Below are 6,908 nucleotides of genomic sequence, written 5' to 3' on the forward strand. Positions count from 1 at the left end.
CTCCCTCCGTGAGGCTGCAGTTTTTGCGGACAAATTTACCCTTACACATAAAAATATGTTTGTACCATCTCGAGTGAAAGCTATGGATGCTGCTCAGGTAGCTCCAGCCAAAACATCTTTCCAAGCTGCCCTCTACGTTTACCAGAGAGGAGTGAGAGTGCTTTTACCGTCACAAAAAGGGGCACGTCATAGCTGACTGTTTCCTCGCTAAGAAAAAAAATGCCCTCTGCAGGTCCTGAAAGAGCAGGTGATGTCCTCAGATCTGGCCATTCAGTCCATCAATGTGCTAACGTATGTTAGTCAGTTTTGAGAGCATCTACAGTACATCAGGCCTGCACTCTAGAGAAGGAGGGACTTGGCATGTCCCAACGCACCATGAAGGTACGTTATGATCGAGGCGCTGTGGCACGCTCATTTAATGTTGGAGATCAAGTGCTGGTTCTTCTGCTGATTCAGGGCTCATCACTGCCCGTTTTTCAGGTCCGTATACTGTTGAGGGGAACCTCACCGACACCGACTGCATCATCTGTACACCTGACCGTAGACGTAAGTCTAGAGTGTGTCACATTAACATTCTGAAGCTGTATCATATGAGACCTCATCCACTGGAGAGTGTCTAGGCTATACAACTCAAATGTTTGACGAGTTACAATCTCACTTAAGCCACCTCAGTGATTAGCAATACAGGGATACAGCTAAACTGATTATCTCTTGTGCTAAAGTGATTATCCTATGATTTTTAGTGATACTCCAACCCGCACTACAGTCATCAGCACAATATTGACGTAACCAACTCAGCACCAATCCGTCAGCGTCCCTACCATGTCAATGCTACAAAACGTGCCATTATGAAAGAGGAAGTGAAATACTTGCTGGAAAACAACCTTGCCTGTAGCAGTTCAAGTCCGTGGAGTTCGCCGTGCTTGTTGGTACCCAAGCCCGATGGTACGTCCAGGTTCTGCACTGACTTCCAAAAGGTAAATGCCGTTAGTCCCAGATTCCTATCCACTCCACGGATGGAGGACTGTATCGACAACATCGGTTCTGCACGTTTTTGTTAGCATACTTGACCTTCTCAAAGGGTACTGGCAGGTCCCATTAACCCCTCGTGCTTCCACTATCTCATCCTTTGTAACACATGATGATTTCCTGCAGTACAGTGTTCTGGCCTTTGGGATGCGTAATGCTCCAGCCACCTTCCAAAGGCTGGTTAACACTGTACTGTCAGATGTTCCCCGATGCAATGCCTATCTTGATGACCTGGTTGTGTATACTGACACTTGGGAACAACATGCCAGTATATTAAGGTTAGTTTTTTAATAGGCTTGCAAATGCTTCACTAACTGTTAATCTTGCAAATTGTGAATTTGGTAAAGCAACAGTCCCATATCTAGGGAAGAAGGTTGGACAGGGTACATTAAAAGCTTTGGAGGTTAAGTATATAACCTCCAAGTATATACGCTATAGCTACCTTTCCTGTGCCTAAGACCAAGCGCGAGCTTCGCCAGTTCATAGGCATGGCTGGTTATTATCGCTCCCTTTGTAGGAATTTTAGTTCAGTTATAGCCCCCTTAACTAGTTTTCTTAGTTCAGCCCGACAGTTCAGCTGGTCCGCTGAATGTCAATATGCCTTTGAGAGCGCTAAGACGCTATTATGTAGTGCCCTGGTATTAGCCGCTCTAGATTTTAAGCTTCCATATAAACTGGAGGTTGAAGCGAGCACTCTGGGAGCAGGTAATGTGTTACTTCAAGAAAGTACAGGCGGAATTGATCATCCCCTCTTTCTTTTCAAGAAAGTTTAACAAAGCCCAGCTAAACTATTCAACTATAGAGAAGGAAGTCCTTCCTTTCTTGTGGGCACTTCAACATTTCGAAGTGTATGTAGGATCTATCTCCGTCCCTGTGTTAGTGTACACAGATCATAATCCCTTGGTGTTTTTTAACGAGAATGTACAATCAGAACCAGCGCTTAATACACTGGGCTCTCGTGATCCAGAACTATAACCTGGAAATAAGACATAAGAAGAGTACAGATAATGTATTGGCAGATGCTTTGTCACCTGCACATTAGAGGCTTGAAGGGTGTGTGGTAGCGGTGACAACTGCATTATAGATGCGCACTGTAGTTATAACCATGCAGGTTGTTCCAGGTTTGTTTTAAACAAACATGTGTCAAATACATGTTTGGTCTTGTGGGTGGACATGCTACATATGCCTACATACATATTTTGTATGTGCTGTATGTAGGTATGGATGTGCATGTGGGTGTTTCTGGGAGTGATGGGTATGGTGTGTCTGTGTCCTGTGTGTTTTGTTTTTCCTAGGCCCAGATCACCCAATCCCGCTCCACTGCCTGCCTGGAACTGTAAATCAGGGAACTTCCACTTACCCTGCTGATTACTCCACCTGCTGCCAATTACCACAATTACCTGCCAAATAGCATGCCCCGCCCAAACACGCCCTACATAAGTATTTTGTTTGCCATTCAGAAAGAGGCTACATCTCATCTCTCTATCTCTTCTCTCAGATCTCTCTATCTCTCTCCATGTCCTCTGTGGTGATTAACTGCCATTTTAGTTTAGTTATCCTTTGTTAGTTACTGTATGTTCTGTTAGTCCATGGCCTAGGGGTAGCTAGACAGAGGCTTTTGTACATACCACCCTTAGTATCCTTTGTCTTAAAAACACCAGTTAGGGGGATGTTGTCTTTCTGTTGTATTTTTGGTTACTGTTCTTACTGTCTCATTAGTGTAGACAGGCAGGGTTTTTATTTTCTTGTTTAGTTACCTGCATTTAGTTTGTCTTTGTGTTTTAGATTATTTTGTTAATTTTGACAACATCAATCCCCCTAGACCATGTGACATTATTTTCAGTTTGACAGTCTCACTTGTTTTGTGTCAAAGTCTTGTCTTGAAATATATAAAATACACCAGTTGCAACTGCAAAGTCTTTTGTGTTGGCTCCAGTTTATTTACATGTCAGTTGCTCGAGTTCCTGTTTAATAATTTTTCTGGGTTTTTTGTTTATGTTACTACCATTTAGTTACATATCGTAGTCACATTCTGAAGGGTTGCAACAGTTGGTGAAAGAATTGGAGGAGGACAGTTTGTTCGTAGGAAGAGAGAGAAGGGAACACCAAGAGTATAAGATTGAGAGTAGGGACGTTGAATGTTGGCTGACATGATGCAGAGAAGGAAGGTAGACTTACTGTTTGTCCAGGAGACCAGGTGGAAAGGTAGCAAGGCTAGAAGTTTAGGAGCAGGGTTCAAGTTGTTCTATCATGGTGTAGATAGGAAGAGAAATGGAGTAGGTGTTATCTTGAAGGAGGAGTTTGTTAGGAATGTCCTGTAGGTAAAAAGAGTGTCAGATTGTGATGAGTTTTGAAGGCTCTATATGGATATATCCACTGTTTGACCATATTTGGAAATGCTTGAATGACTGTTTGCAACAGATATGTCCTCACGGGGGTTCGCGTGACTGATTATGCTTTGTCCTCAGATAATTTTGTGAAACTGTTGACTTTACATTTTTTGGTAACGCCTGAAGGTCATGATGTACCAACTGCAACCAGTAAATAACTGGTTGAGAGCAGATGCTTCTTGTTCTAGTGGAAAGCTTCGCGGTTAAGCAACAGTTTCAATACCGCCCACAGTCCACCTTTTGGAGTATGAACTATGTGTGATCTTTTGTACCTTTGCACTCGTGCACCGCTGCAGGTCTTGTCTGTAAGTCTCTTGTCCCCAGAATATTCTGCAATAAAGCTTCGAAGAACTGTTCATCATCTCCAGCCTTTATTCGGACCTCCAACATTCTCACTACCCAAAATCAAACGAACATGTAGAGGTTTGGAAGTGTCTAGGAGAGGTGGCGGTAGAGTTTCTGACTGGGTTGTTCAACAGGATCTTGGATAGTGAGAAGATGCCTGAGGAATGGAGGAGAAGTGTGCTGGTGCCCATTTTTAAGAACAAGGGAGATGTGCAGAGTTGTGGCAACTACAGAGGAATAAAGCTGATGAGCCATACAATGAAGTTATGGGAGAGAGTAGTGGAAGCTAGACTAAGGGCAGAAGTGAGCATTTGTGAGCAGCAGTATGGTTTCATGCCAAAAAAGAGTACTACAGATGCAGTATTTGCTTTGATGATGTTGATAGAGAAGAACAGAGAAGGCCAGAGGGAGCTGCATTGTGTTTTTGTAGTTCTGGAGAAAGCCAATGACAGGGTGCCCAGAGAGGAACTGTGGTATTGTATGAGGAAGTCTGGAGTGGCAGAGAAGTATGTTAGAGCAGTGCAGGACATGTATGAGGACTGTAAGACAGTGGTGAGGTGTGTGTAGGTGTGACAGAGGAGTTCAAGGTGGAGGTGGGACTGCATCAGGGACCAGCTCTGAGCCCCTTCTTATTCGCTTGTTCAGAACTGAATAACTCTCTTGGATGAGAGATGAAACATTTTCAAGAATTTCCGTAACATCCAGTGTATTGACTTAAACAGGTTTTGGATAACCGTGACCTGGATGACTGAGATTGTTGTGACTTTATTTGAAGGATTTGATTTGCTACATAAATATTCATAAGTTAATAATTCACGTCAGACAGTTCATCTGATATATGTTATGTAGTTAAAAGAATATGTATTTTATTTCATAGTATTTTATTAGGAAAAGGGGAATAAGTTAGGAGCTAAAAATTGAAATTGATTACTTGTTTATGGCGGTCTGATTTCAGTGATGCACCAGGTGCAGAGAAAAAACACAGTAGACGAATCGTTGTTGTTAGCAGGCAAGCTAAGAAGCCTCAGTTGTTTTGGGAAATGTACAACCCTTTTTTGATTCAGTAAAAGAAAGCCGCCTCAGTATAAGGACAGAGTCTCGTCTCGTCATTTGTGGTGTTTAATTCACTACACTTTTTGGTGCCGAAACCCGGGTGTAGGATAAGCTACAAGACATGGCAGACGACGACGCTGAAACGCGACCGGACTTCGGAGAACGTGTTGAAAAGTTTAAACGGAAACGTCGGACAATACGGAGTTCAACTACGAGGCTGTTGAATCAGATGGACGCTGAATTACTAAAGGACGATTCAGATACGGATCGTGTATGGGAGATGCTGGCTGTGTTGTCAGCAAAGGAGGACAGCTTGAGCCTGCTTGATCGGGAAATTGAGGAGTTCACTTTTTTGGACGACGTGGAGGCAGAAACAGAACTCGCAGAGGAATATAAGGACCGTATCATCCGGATGAAATCACGAGCTCACCGGATGCTAAGGGCTCATGAAACTGTGAGTAACGCAAACCTCCCGCCTGCTCGTCTAAGTGATGCAAGTGCAAACTCGGCCGGATCTCATTACAGCAATCCCTCAGTAAAGTTGCCAAAGCTGATGATTGAGAAGTTTAATGGAGATGTAAGTTTGTGGCAGGAATTTTGGAGCCAATATGAAACTGCTATTCACAGCAATTATGCACTTTGTAAGAGAGAAAAGTTTACCTACCTGAAAACGTACCTAACAGGACCAGCTGCAAAGGCAGTAGCAGGACTTACACTTTCAGATGATAACTATGATGCTGCAGTTAATATACTCCAAAACAGATTTGGAAGGAAGGATCTCATTGTAAACGCACACATGACAAAGCTACTGAATCTCAGTCCTGTGAAAAAATCCTCTGACGTCAGTGCATTGAGACAGCTATACGATGAATGTGAAATTCAAACCAGGAGTTTGGAGTCACTCGGAGTAGTATCAGATACTTATGGAAGCATGCTATGCCTAATACTACTGAAAATGGGGCGGCAGTGGCTCAGCGGTAGAGCAGATGTCCTGTAGACAGATCGCCCCAACCATCGGCGGATCGAATCCCGCTCCCGCCAGGACATCTTCGTAGGGAGTGTGAGCTGACGGTGGGAGGTGTCAGCTCACCTCCCAGCCACTGCCGAGGTGCCCTTGAGCAAGGCACCGTCCCCCCTACAAGCTGCTCAATTGGGGCGCGTTCCTGAAGCCGCTGCCCGTCACTCTGCCTCCCTATGTGTGATGTTTGATGTGTGTACTAACGCTAACTGCATGCTTACAGGCCCCCCTGTGTGCTGTGTTTCACGGGGCCTGTGTATACACTGACTGCCCTTAAAAACTAACACAAAGACCATATAACTGAGTGACTGTGTAATTTCCCTCCGGGGATTAATAAAGTGTACTTCTTCTTCTTCTTCTTCTTAAAATGATGCCGGAGGACATGGCTCTTGAATATAGCCGTCAAAAGGGAGAAAATGATGAATGGAGTGTACCTGATGTTCTAAGGTTCCTGCAGAAGGAGGTTCAGAGCCGAGAGAGAACCTTGCAAATGATGAGATCATACAATCAAAAGGAGAGCCAGCCCACATACAAGCCACGGAATAAATCACACTTCTCAAGCGACATGAAACACAGGAAACCGAGCATGGCATCTGCAACTGCGCTACATACCGCCACCCAAAAGACGCAAAACTGCCTGTTCTGTGAAAGCACTGAGCACAGATCAGAAAAATGTCCAGACCATGATGTTGCTGCCCGCAAAGACAAACTGAAACGGCTAGGCAGATGCTTTATCTGTTTGGGACCTAAACACATCGCAAGGTTCTGTAGATTAAAGGGCATGTCATGTGCTACATGTGGAGGCAGACATCATGTAGCCATCTGTGAAGGGAACGAAGTGCGCACACCTGCAACTCCAGAAAACACAGACGCGGTCATTTCTTCAGTCATTCCCCAAGTTGAAGAGGCCAAAACTGGTTGTGAGAACACTATATTATTACAAACTGCCAAGGCATGGGTGATAGGGCCCACTGGTCGAAAGATTGTTCGTTGCTTGTTGGATGGAGGAAGTCAAAGAAGCTTTGTGCACGAGAACGTAGTGAAAGCATTAAAGCTACCCATCATCAGGCAGG

At 44.2% G+C, this 6,908-nt stretch overlaps 1 long non-coding RNA gene across 1 annotated transcript; it reads left to right on the forward strand.

Moving 5' to 3' along the window:
- Nucleotides 1-478: 478 nt before the first annotated feature.
- LOC137598426 (uncharacterized) lies at nucleotides 479-2,652 on the forward strand. Its single transcript, XR_011036677.1, has 3 exons — nucleotides 479-546; nucleotides 744-977; nucleotides 2,325-2,652. It is a non-coding gene; the product is annotated as an uncharacterized lncRNA (long non-coding RNA).
- Nucleotides 2,653-6,908: the final 4,256 nt, after the last annotated feature.

The sequence above is a fragment of the Antennarius striatus genome, chromosome 7 (assembly GCF_040054535.1).
Source record: "Antennarius striatus isolate MH-2024 chromosome 7, ASM4005453v1, whole genome shotgun sequence".
In the NCBI taxonomy this organism is placed as follows: Eukaryota; Metazoa; Chordata; class Actinopteri; order Lophiiformes; family Antennariidae; genus Antennarius; species Antennarius striatus.